The sequence below is a fragment of the Apodemus sylvaticus genome, chromosome 14 (assembly GCF_947179515.1).
Source record: "Apodemus sylvaticus chromosome 14, mApoSyl1.1, whole genome shotgun sequence".
Lineage (NCBI taxonomy): Eukaryota > Metazoa > Chordata > Mammalia > Rodentia > Muridae > Apodemus > Apodemus sylvaticus.
This window is the reverse complement of record NC_067485.1, coordinates 68,463,258-68,474,701: the sequence shown is the minus strand read 5'-3', so window position 1 is coordinate 68,474,701 and position 11,444 is coordinate 68,463,258.

Genomic DNA, 11,444 nt, shown 5'->3' with positions numbered 1-11,444 from the left:
TCTGCTGTAAGCAGGAAAGTCAGAAGGTAGACACTGCTGCAGTGACTTGGTGGTAAGTCTTTTAGCACCCACTAGGGAGCAGGCAGGCACAGATCTTAGAGAGGGGTTTGTCTGTGACTTGGGCAAGCTAGAAAATGAAGCTGGCTTAAATATCTACAAATCAGGGTAAAGAGATTGTTGATATGCTCTCCAGTAAGTCTAGTACAGATATAATACGCAAGAATGATCGATTAGTCTGTACTATGAAGAGCAAAGCCTGAGAAGAGAGCAGAACCAGAGACATGATGATGATGATGGTGATGATGACGACGATGATGATGACTACAATGACGATGATGATGATAATGGATGATGATGATGATGTGTGTGAGATAATAATAAATAGTTTTGTATAACTTCTGAACATGAAAAAATCATATGACAACTTGGCACCAATAAATAAAGTCACGGTTATTAAAATATGCTATTGGCTCATTAGCAGAAACAAGGTGTGACCATAATCCAAGAAGCAGAGTGAGGAAGAGTTGAAACTGACAGGATGTGATCCTGAAGGGCAAACAGATGAGATCTGGCATGGCTTGAACCCACACAAAGCCCTTTCTTATACTGTGCAGTTTCTGCCTAATGGATTGAACTTCCCCTGAAAAGTAAAATAAATAAATAAATAAATAAATAAATAAATAAATAAATAAATAATAAATGTAAAGGAAATGGTTCAATGAGAAACTGATGAGAAGAGAGAAGATGTGGAGAGAACAAGGCAACCGTAAGAGAGCAGTTAGAGGGAAACCTGAGGAAACAACGTTTGGGGCATAGTCAAGGAAGCTGTCTTAGACTCTGTTTAAGATCCAAAGCGTCCTTGAGAGGTTTCGGGGCAATTTTAGGACTTGTATGCAAGGGTCACCTAGATGGAGGGAATCCAGCACAGGTGTCAGCAGCAGGTAGATACCTGTGACGTATACAAGGAGGGCTCATCTGCAGCTATCTTGGCTCCTAGGTAGGGACTGGGCTAAAATGCCTGAGCTGCCCTTCAAACAGCATTTTCCCTATTGATGGAGCTATGCTGGCCCCTTGGGTAAGGCAATACCCAGGGGCAGAAAACAATGCACTCACTTGAGAGTGAGAACTGGAGTATGAACTAGTTAAAAAGTGTTGGGAATCCATCAGAAGACTCGTGAGTAGTTTCAGAGACACAGGAATTCAGTTATCTCTCTGATGATTCCAAAAGTCAGATTGAGTGAAATACTGTTCAATAGTCTAAAATCTGAACCAGATGAAAAGACTGGTAAAAAATAAATCTTGAGTTTCTCAATATAAAACAAACATAATAACCACAATAACATCGATTTCTCCTGAAGTTTAATACTCAGATCAGACACATGGTTAGGAAAATATCACCAATAATTTCAAAAGAAAATGGAAGCTCAAGGGAGAAGGGTAAAAACAAATTAACTCTTAGTATTTCATCGAGTTTTACTCATTGGTGTTTTAGTTCCATCAAGGTTGGGCATCAAGAAATATGTCACAGTGACAGAGGGAGAAAAATGGAGGAAACCACCTTGAGCTTGTACAGTATAAGAATTCACAAAATCATAGTATGTCTTGTGCATCTCAACCTTCCTAAGGCTGTGACCCTTTAGTACAGTTCTGCATGTTGTGGTTAGTTAGCTAAATTAGTTAGCTGCTACTTCACAACTGTAATAGGCTACTGTTTTAAATAATATTGTAGATATCTGATATGCAACCCCCAATGGGTCACAACCCACAGACTAGAACATCATTCTAGGTCATTTTATTCTTTAAACATCACCGCTCTTAACCAAAGAGCACAAACATCAACAACTACTGTGTCAAACTGTTTTGAATCTCTTCAAATGAATGTAGTTCAGACATATTTCATGGAGCAGAAAGCCATGCTAATGATATTGATGACAAGAGACTAGAAATTATCGCGCCCTTTCTTTCTGACACTTAATAACTACACGTTCTATCAGCAGGCATGCCTCTGCATCTGAGCCCAGTATTTGACATCTGTGCCAAAAATAAAACATGTAATTACATCAAAAAACCCCACACTGAGTCAACTAACTAAAATTTAAGATAAGGTTTTCTTTAGGCTTTGAAATTAGCCAGTCCTTCACTTCATAGTGTGCTTTGTTTATATAGAAATATAGATTCCTAATAATATCTTGCAGAAGGCTTTTTATGACAGAAACCTATATAAGAACACTTATTTAAATATAGAAAAAAAACATTATTGCCAGTGACAAAACTTTCTAAACCACTGTGAACAGAACAGCTCACTGAGGAGAACCTCACATTTTGGGGGTCGGAGCAGGGGAAGGCCAAAACACTGGGTCATCTCTGTGTCTGATATTCAGAATACTAATAAAGAAGAATTTAACTGATTGAGTCTTTGGAAAGTTACAGTAAAAGTGAATGGTTCAGATAAGAGAGTGTGGCAGACAGCGCCTCTGTGGGATCAACCATTAAGCGGGTAATAACAAAGCATAAAGTCAAATCGGCTCAATTCGGCAAACACTTATATGGTAGGCTGTGAAGACATTTGAGGTTGGGGAAATATAAAATTGAACAAAACACGCTTCTTATTCTCAAAATCCTTGCAGCAGCCTCCGGGTGAAGCCAGGGATACAAACTCTATAACATGGTGCAGATCACAGAAATCACAGCGTTAGATACTTTCAACCCTCATAAAAAAGGTGTTATTGGCTGGGGGGCATCAGTGGAAGTCTCCAAAGAAGGCTGTACCTAGAGTAACATGTCAAAGGGAAGATGTGAAGAAAAAGCAAAGAGAAGGGAAAGAAATGGGCATCCCCAGGGCTGAGGAATTTGTTACTTCAGCAACGTGCCTACCTACCATGCATGCATGAAGATCTGGGTTTGGATTTCCAGCAACCAGGTGATCTGTATCTTTAACCCCAGCAATGGGTGGGTCAAGACAGACAGATCCTTGGCCAGAAAGTCTGTCCAGATTGATGAGTTCCAGGTTGGGAGAGAAATTGTTTCAAAGCGCAAGGCATGGAGTGGCTGAAGAGAATAGCCACTTCTGCCTTACCCACCTACATATGCAAATACACACATGCATACAACACACACACACACACACACACACACACACACACACACACACTAGGGGAGTAAGTGGGGTGAACCCAGAGGAACAGGTCTGGCAAGTCTGTTTTGGGATGATTATGTGTAGCGGCCGAATCTCAAACTAAGGATAGCTGTAGCATCAAAGGAACAGACCAGGCTACTGGGCTGTCCTTCAGGCCAAGCAGTCAAGCCATGTGAAGTGACAGCATCCAGTAATGGCCTCAAGAGACCTTGTGGCAAAATTTTAGATAAGACATAAGAGGAAGGGATACAGAAACCCAGGAAATGGAAATGAGGTGACGGGATAGATGGCAAACTTTAAGCTGGAGAAGGAGAACCAGTTGACCATAGAAATGAGAAGGCTGGTAGAAGGGATGGAGCCTGGGATTGTGGTCATGACTTTTCCATCTAGGAATAGTTTCAGATTTACACAATGCTGTGATTTGTGGTATAAAGAAGCTCCATGGCTCCTCATCCAGTTTTGCCAAACACATTTTATCATATCTGTTTCAACTTTCTATGACTCCTCTCCCTCTATCTCTATCAAACACTATTACAACTCATGACAAAGGACACAGAACCAGTGTGAGTGGTGTGTAACACTGGAATAATGTCCCTTGGGTCCCAGGAGGTGGCTGTTGAGTACCAGGATGTGTGTTAGCACAATTAGAGCACAGGTCTTGAAGACTAATGTTCCACTGTTGTGTTTGTCTTGAACCTTCCTTGGGTTTCTACATGATGTAATTAAAATAACACTGCTATTGCTGTTTATGGCAGTATATTGCTCTGACTTTCAAAATGAAGGCTTAATCTATAATCACAAACCAAAGCTCTTAAGCAAAGGATATGATCTTTATTCACAAAATCACTCCCTTGAGTGTCCGTTCTGTGTGGGTTATATTAAGGTAAGGAAGGGGAAGATAGAGCAGGGGATGCCTGAGTGAAATGCATAAAATTGCTTTTGCCAATAATGAACTTGTGTGTGCAAGAGGCAAAGAACGTGGATGCTCAAAGAATTCCTCAGAGGGAAAGGACTAGTTATTTTCACATTGACAATCTCTAATATGAGACACTTCTTATAAAAAGAATAAAGGCTCACAACCTTAGAATAGCAGTGGGCTCATATAGCATCCGGCATCTACATTGACTACAGCAATGAATATTACTAAGATGAAGACACCAAAACATCAATTGGTCTACTATCTTCAGACAGGATCATTCCTTTATCTCCTAGGCCAAGAAAAATTGATTCTCATGTGGGAGATGACAAAAGAAAAATTGCTAGAAAAGTAATATATATCTTCACTAAATTATTTTAGCAATTTCAGCCAAAATGAACAGATTCCTTCTCCTGACATAATCTAGGAACTCGGATCATACCACAGGTAGACATCTTTGAGACTTAATGATGTATTCCATGGACAGAGTGACCAGCTAGCTATCATTGTCTGGGCAATACCCATTCCCACTCTGAGAAGTCCTGACTGCATAATTCCATCTGCTTCTCTCATATTTAATAATTTCAGATCTCATATATTCGTTAATAAGTCCAATTTTCAAGTCTTTGTTCATTTTAATAATTAGTGACACCGCCACAAAAGGATCCTGCCTGAACCTTTAGAGAAAGTGGAAAACCTAGATAATTCATTCCAGCAAATAAGCTGCTGATGCTGTTGCTATGTAGCAACGCTAGGTTCATTAGATGTCTTTGGCTGGCACAGCACTTGCAGATCTCCTTTTAATTCTCCCAGCTTTAGGATGTTTCATAGGCTGGATGAGTCATAACCTATTTACTTTAGACAAATACTGAGTTGCACCTTTGTTTTCTATAAGGCAAAATGAAGTGTGTCACACACACGGACTGATAGTTCTTAATGAGGATTATGTTCCCTGTGATTATTTTTTTAACAGTCTAAGAGACACATTTTCGATCTTAGTAATTGTTTAATTAATGACTACAATGCAATCTGATGATGGAAAACACAAATAACATTTAGCACAAATTCTGAACGCTCATGACTGAGCCAAATGGGCTGAAATTTCATTCCGCAAGGCATTTTAATGAAACAATTTCTTATGAGCTTTGGCAATTCTGAGTAAACTTGTGAAATGAGTAAACTGGGAAGGCTTGTCATTTCAGAGTTGATTCCCATCTATGTCTGCTCTCCTCACCTCCAGAAATGTGACCCCCCAACCCATAATAGGAACGTGAAGCACCTCTTTACCTTGTGGTTGTCTGAATTGGCCCCACATAGGCCAACTCCACAATCTATCTTTACACTCGATACCATCTGTCATGAATGTATTGCTCTCCAGAACAGACCAGTGACCCTGATACTTGCCCAACTCTACCTTATTCCCCAATGACCCTTCTCTCTTGGATGTTGAATATATAGTCCAATAAATTTACCCATGCTAGTAGCTTATAGATTTTCTCTCAGAAAATGGTCAGATAGTTCTACCAGAACTATAATCTGAGAGAATAATTTTAATTGACAAGAGATTTTCTAACAGTTGTCAGAGATATTTAGGGCTAAGGTTATTTTTTTCACCCCTCATGAAACCCCAAACTCAGCCACACTTCCATCCTATCCTCATTCCATTACATGCTGTAGATACTATTTTAGCATTTTCCAGAGCAGCTTCGCATAAAAATAGAGAAGTTTCCCCTTTTATTTGCTGATTGCATCATATTGATGATTCATTAATATTGAACTCAGGGCCATCTGTCATCAATTCAAGTCAGAAGGAAAGTTTATCTAGCACATGGGAGGCACATTATCCTTTTCACTTTCAGAAACTCCAGACAGCATATCAGCACCATGCAGAGGATCATTTGGTTGGATGAAAATTCCAAAAAGCAAAAAAAATTGTAATGTGACACTCAGTTGACCCTGAAAAGAATACTTAAGTTATGACACCTGAACCTTCTTCTAACCCTGGGTTCACACACACACACACACACACACACACACACACACAGAGAGAGAGAGAGAGAGAGAGAGAGAGAGAGGAGTGCTTACAAACACTGATTTTTGGAAACATGAATAATTTTTATCTGTCAGCCAAATTTATCAATATGAAATCGGCAAACAAGAACCCACTGATTTATCCTCATTTTGTGGATGAGGGAACATAGGTAAATAATTTGTTTAAGCTAACACAGCTTTGGGCAAATGCAGAAGCAAATCCTTAAGTCTTTCTAGATCCGAATCCTCTACAGAAGTTATGCCTCAATTACATCATCAATACTGTCATTCTAAAGTATGACACTGTCTGTCATTCCTGTCTGTATTTGCTGTATCATGGAACATTGTTCACCTTACTAAGAAGTAGAGATTAGACCGTTCTTTCTCTGCTCACTAGGACAAGAGAAATCTGTGTTTTGGTTAATTTAAACCCTTGATAGTGGGTGCCAGTGAAGTAGATTGATAGCTTTGGACACATAGACTTGGCTATTGAAGCATCAGCTATCTATTCTGATGGTGGGCTTCTGGTAGCCTTAATACAGCCTTCTTTCGAGGAGTCGCTTTTGCGACTCTAGGGATCATCCCAAGGAGTTCATAAAATGTCAAAAGAATGACTGGTCCTTCACAATGAACACTTGGAAATGAATGTGTGTTTTTCTCCTCAGCTTGGCTTTCAGGGACTTCCCAGAACCAAACCTGTTCTGCAAAAACACTTTTCTATCACTTGGTGTCTGCATGCAGGTTGTTAAAAACCCAAGCAAAAAGCAACAGGAACAGCTGTCACATTCACAGTGACGATAATAATTACAGCCACGTTCTCCTGCAGCTCTGCCTCAACCTCTCTGTCTTCTGTGTCAGGGGCCATATCTGCACGAAGTACATTTATAGTAGTTCAAGATTACAGGCTCCAATATTCCACAGTTGAACACAGCTGAAAACCACCCAAGACAGCTCAGAATTAAAGTTAAGTCTGCCGTGAACAGTTGCTTCTAAACTTCAACCTCTTTAAAAAGCATTTGTGTTTTGATTTTCAATTCTGGTTCAGAAATCACTCCATCTGGTCTGGCCAATCAGAATGCACAAGAAGCACTGAATTTAGTTTATTTTATTTATATATATAATACCAGAGGATGTGTTAATGTAAAAATGAAACAAGGTTTGAAATAATGCTGTGGAAAAGAGGGGAAGATTTTTGTGAGCAGAACTCTAAACCCAAAGCCATTGGGTAAAACAGGAGACTTAAGCACTTTCCAAAGAAAGGTCACACTCACTTCTGAAAATGATGCTGAAGAAATGTCTGCCTCATGGAAAGCTGGGTTAAAAATAAGAATAATGATACTATTTTAGAATATAAACGAACTAGGCAAGGAAAGACGGTAACGTCATTTGCTTTCTCCATATCCTGGTAATGGAAAGATTATGACTGAATTCTCTACGTCTTTATTGGTAGAGTGACCTGGAAAATTTACAGACTTCTCATAGATCCTTAGGTTTTTATCTTTAAAATTGAGGGGAATAAAATCAGATGTGCAGCTTTATTCTAAGCATGAAATTTTAAAGTGCTGTGCTACAGAAATCTCAGTGAACCTTCATATATTCTTCCCAACATGCAGTGTTGATCAGTAAGGCATATTTGAGAAAAGAATTGTCATTGGTACATCCCAATCATTTGGTCTATGTTGTATGCCCAACTTCTCAGTGCTACCATGGTGTGTTGAATCCTCAACATCAGAAACCCTGGATAATAAAGTGCTAATTGAACTTTTTGTCCTCTAGTTCTGTTCCCATTGAATGTAGACATAAAATATACACACATAGAAATGCTTTTGCTCCATAAAGTTGATAAATGATGTTCTACAGACACACACAAGAGAAAAGACTGTTAAGAGAAGTATTCTTTACAAAACGAATGAGATATAAACAGTAGCACAAAATAAGAGATAGTCAATGTAAGATCTTTGGGTCTCAGCGGACACTTCTTAAGTATCATCTTGTGTTGTTTGCTATCTACTAATGTTCATATCTCATTTGCTTATCTATCTCCTTACTTCCTTGACAGTCATGGGGACTGTGTATTGTTGCCCCTATTACTCTAATATCATTGGCTTAGAGTACATATGGCAAATGATCCATCTTCCAGTGTGAACTGTACATAACCAATGGCCCTCAATAATTTGCAAAGTGTTCTATTCAGCTCTACAAATGAAATCCAATCTTACCCACAAGCATTCCCATTAAGATGATCCCACTTCAGAGAATATGTGCAGACAATTATTGATATTTTCTAGATAAAGAAAAAACTCTGTAATATGTTCAGAGTGTTTGCACTGAAGTCATGCAGCTGTCCCCAAATTGTAATGCGTTTAGTCATCAGTCATGACTCATTTGCATATGATTATATACTAGGATATGTCCATGTTATAGAAGAATGTCTCTTCTTGTCTCCATGGCTTCCTCCTTCTCTTGAGTTTGACTGTGTGTGTTTCAAAGGAACCTTATCCATCTCTTGCTAAGAGCTGGATCCCTGTCCTTTAATGGGCAGTACAACTTATGTTCCCAGTTAAGTTTTGTTCAGAGGGTCATTTTCAAATTATGTTTCAGTGCTGTTTTTATATCTAAGGCAATATTGAGTCATGAAGTTACTATAGCCCTGTATCAACATATGCTCTTGTAATTTGTTGGCAGAAATGCAGTTTTCATGTAGTTAGAAAAGGTTATTACTATGGTTTTTGGAAGAAAAAATAAATGGTTAGAGAAATAGGTCTGATACCATTTTTTCTTTAAAAAATGCCTGTATTCTAGACTCATAACAGTCATCTTACTGCATATTGCATGATTATGAATATCAGTGCACTATGAAAAAGGACACATATCATTGTGTATCTGCAGTCGTATGGTTACTTTGTCCAATCCACATGTACTTGTTGAACTAGAAAATTCTTTAGTCTCTCCTTTAGCCTCAGGATTATTTTTGTTATACCATCTTATCATTTTTATATTGCTTTTTCTATTCACATTTTGGAAGCTAGAGGTGAAAGCTGAATCCTAAACTTTTGTGAATTTTGATGATGGAAAATAGACATTACACTATAGTAAAGTAAGCTCAATCTTTACTGTAATGGTATGGCTGGTTTTAAAGTAATGGCAGTGATCTCATTATTTGACTAAAGATCAAGTTTCTAACAAAGTCAATGAGAGTAACAAAAGGGTTATTTAAAAAAGGCTTATAAGCCAAAGTCAATCCTCCTATTAGTTTTGGTCAATAATGCTTAGCTTTAATGTATGTATTGGAAAGGTATTGATATATAAACTCATGCATCTAGAATTTACTACTGAACTTATAGGTAAGTAACAAATTCTACCCTTCTTTCTAAGTACTGAAATTTAAAATACATTGTCTTTCCTATTAAGATAACCCTTCTCTGTTGGAACAGAGGACAGTTTGGTTTTCCAGCTATAAGTTTTGCTCCCTAACATCTTATAGCTAGTGGGGGAATAAAGCTATTCTTAAAGCTCATCCCTTCTATTTTTATATTCTTAAATCCTCAGCTAATAGACTATACTCATGTTCCCATTTATAGAACCACATATTCCTTTATATTGTCAAGATTTTTCTTGTAGAATGATACCCTTCCCTAAACCCAAAGATGTCAAAATCTTAGTGCCTGGAATCTGCAAATATGCTATATTCCATGTTAAGAAAAACTAAGACCGTAGATACAACTGAGGTTGTTACTCATCTGACCTTAAACTTAAAGGACTTTCCTGAGTTATACAGGAAACTCCACTGTCATCATGGATTCATACTCCTGAAATGAGATGAACATTAGAATTGGTGGTTTGATATGAGGAAGACTCAACACTTCTTCTGAAGATGGAAGGAAATGGGAACCCAGGCAAAGTCCCAGTAGTTCCAAATAGCAAGGAAGTGCTCTTGCCCTCAAAAGGCCTTCCAATGGAACACAGCCACGCTGACACCTTAACTTTAGCTCATTGAGACTTACTTTGAAAATTTGAAAAATAAATGAGCCTGTATTGATGGAAAGTACTTCATTTTATAGTTTATTAGGATATAAATACACTCTTTAGGTTTATATTCAGTCAAGAGTGTTTGGAGCACATGAAATGGGACTATGTAGACCTCTTCCTCTTTATGTTAAGATTCAAGTAGAACATAAGATTTATAGGGTGTACTTGTTTCAACCAGTTTAATTGCTGAGTGAAGGTCCTTTGAGAGCTTTTACAAATTATCCTACAATGTTTCTCTTATCCTTGAACCTGGAGGTGTGAGCTGGAAACTTCTGGATTCTTTGGAGACTCAGTTGTATCATGTGATGTTTTACTAGAAGCTGTCTTGTAAAAGGGTATGTGATGTTCTGATAAAACAGACATTTGAGAGGGCATGTGATAATTTGAAAGAATATAAATATAACCCAACAGACAATGAGAGCATGGGTTTGCATTGGTTTACCTTGCAATGCTTTGCCGTCTTCACTGATCTTCACTTGCGTGACTGTGCAGAGAGAAATGCACCATAGACCTTCTCACAGTATTCTGGCAACTTCTTGCCACTTCTGGGGACTCATGCCCATTTGGGAGTTGCCTTGCAGTTTCCTCTGGATCAAGCCACTGCTACTGATGCGTGTTTGGTGTTTTATAATGTACAGCTGATATCCTGAAAATGAAGCTTAGAGTCACCCCCAAAGAACTACTTCTAAATGGGTCACATGCCCCCATTTCCTATTAAACTTTCTTCTCCCCTACCTCTGGTAGGTGGGCTAGAAGGGAGGTTGAAGTGTTTAAGTATGTTTTAAAATTTTATTAAAGTAAGATTTAAAAAATTAAGCCTATAAAGATGAATGACTGAAAAGACATTGATAAACAATAACAAAAGACCTCGTTCTGATGGTGAGAATTATGTATATTTGGTTAAGGATAATTTGGTGCAAACACAGGTAATGGATAAAGTTTACCCTTATTTAGTTCCCTGATTTGCCCCTTTTTCCTGCCACTTGGTTCTGTTGGCTTCATTTGCCCTTCCATAGAAGAAGCTCACCAGGTAAATGCTTCTAATATTACTAAATATCCATTAAACCATTAAGTTGACAATAATTTCACCAGTGTTTGCCCAAGACTTTGTAAAATGCCTGTTTCCTATTGCCAAGATGTTTAGAGAGAGCGCTTGATATCCAAATATACAATGAAGTAAATGAGCCAGAAAGAGTGTTTTCATAATTAACACATACAGTGGTATTAACATTAATATATTCTGAAGGCATCTAGACCTCCTCTTCTCCCCCACAAACTGGCATGATTTCAGACATTAAAACTTTTGATATTTAATCTAGTTAGCCAAAAATT